This window comes from Mycetomoellerius zeteki, unplaced genomic scaffold, assembly GCF_001594055.1.
Source record: "Mycetomoellerius zeteki isolate Tzet28-1 unplaced genomic scaffold, Tzet1.0 scaffold216, whole genome shotgun sequence".
Classification (NCBI taxonomy): Eukaryota; Metazoa; Arthropoda; class Insecta; order Hymenoptera; family Formicidae; genus Mycetomoellerius; species Mycetomoellerius zeteki.
In genome coordinates, this window is record NW_017257128.1 from 37,574 (window position 1) to 39,710 (window position 2,137).

Here is a 2,137-nt window from a genome sequence, read left to right on the forward strand (position 1 = left end):
CATGTTCGCTGTCGAGGAAGTTGGTGTCTAGATGTTCGCTGTCGAGGAAGTGGATGTCTAGATATTCGCCGTCGAGAAAATGGATTTCTAGGTGATCGCTATTGAGGAAACGGGTGTCTAGGTGTTCGCTATTGAGGAAATGAGTGTCTAGGTGTTCGCCATCGAGGAAGTGGGTGTCTAGGTGTTCGCCGTCGAGAATTAAGTGTCTAGGTGTTGTCTACATGTTCGCCGTCGAGGAAGTTGGTGTCTAGATATTCGCCGTCGAGGAATTAAGTGTCTAGATATTCGCCGTCGAGGAATTAAGTGTCTAGATGTTGTCTACATATTCGCTGTTGAGGAAGTTGGTGTCTAGATATTCGCCATCGAGGAAATGAGTGTCTAGGTGTTCGCCGTCGAGGAAGTGGGTATCTAGGTGTTCGCTATTGAGGAAACGGGTGTCTAGGTGTTCGACGTCGAGGAAAAGAGTGTCTAGGTGTTGCCTCTCGACGAAATGGGTGTCTAGGTGTTCGCCGTCGAGGAAATGAATGTCTAGGAGTTCGCTTTCGATGAAATTGGTTTCCCTTCAATAATTATTACATGAAAATCATTATATCACAAAATTTACTAAATCTAATGATATATGTATCATCTGTATAAAAGATTTGATATCAACAATTGCGTTGCCAAGTTAAATTCTGTTAATGTTTTTACTAAATCTAATGATATATGTATAACAATCAGTTTTTTCTCAAAATAATTAAAAAATATTAAATTTAGCAATTTTAATATTTAATAATCAAAAAAATTATTAAGTGTTATAATAAAGAATCACATTATAGTTAATATATTATGAATTGATATAATAAGTAGCATGGTAATAGTAGTAAAACACATGAATGTAAATAACAAAAATAAGAATATAATACTCAGAAAAATAATATAAATAAGATTAAAAAATATGAATATTTAGAAGAATAAGAAAAATAAAAAGCATCTCTAATAAGTGTTAAAGTATCTAGCACGTGTATACATGTTTGAATTTTAGAGTCGTATAAATTATGGTCGTTGTGAATGTGCTACCAAATTAAATAATGAATATTAATCTAATCTAATGATATGTATTATTTATACAAACGATTTGATATCAACAACTATAGCGCCAAGTTAAATTCTACTATCAAAATAAAAAATAAAACCCAAGTAATACTATCTTTATTATTTATTTAATTCAAATGGTACTATCTTTATTATGATTTTTATAAAATGAAACCTAAGTATACGTATATCTTATCGTATAAAGATTTGATGTCAACAATTGATGCTAAGTTAAATTCTATCAAGTTAAATTTTATATAGAAGACCGTCGTCTTGATATTTTGATATTACTATTATAAGACGATGGGGGAGGTGGTGGGATTTTTTAATTGAGTAATAGTAACTTTAATCGTATACAAACTTACGTTTTTAAAAAAAGGTAAAAAACGCGCTAAGCATGCGTGCTACTCGTGTAGAAACCACCATTTGGGCCGGTTTCACCAACGTCAATTACTTAATCGGCCGATCGATGTACATATTTAGTAAATTAGATAATCGGCCGTGGTTTGTATATGATACATTCCAACCCAAGTTATAATGGCCTTTTTCCCCTTCAAAAATTATTGCATGAAAATCATTATATCACAAAATTTACTAAATCTAATGATATATGTATCATCTGTATAAAAGGTTTGATATCAACAATTGTGGCGCCAAGTTAAATTCTGTTAATGTTTTTACTAAATCTAATGATATATGTACCAAGTTAAATTCTGTTGATGTTTTTTCTAAATCTAATAATATATATATGTATCATCTGTATAAAAGATTCAATATCAACAATTATGGCGCCAAGTTAAATTCTGTTATTATAATTTAATTAAATTCATCAAAACTTTATGTATTATTCGTAAAAAAGATTTGATATCAACAATTGGCGCCAAGTTAAATTCCATGTAATTCGGGCAGCAAATTAAATATTTGATATCAAGAACCGGCGCCAAGTTAAATCCTACTTCTTTATATCACGCCAAATTAAATAATAAATATTAATCTAATGATATATATTATTTGTACAAACGATTTGATATCAACAACTATGGCGCCAAGTTAAATTCTACTA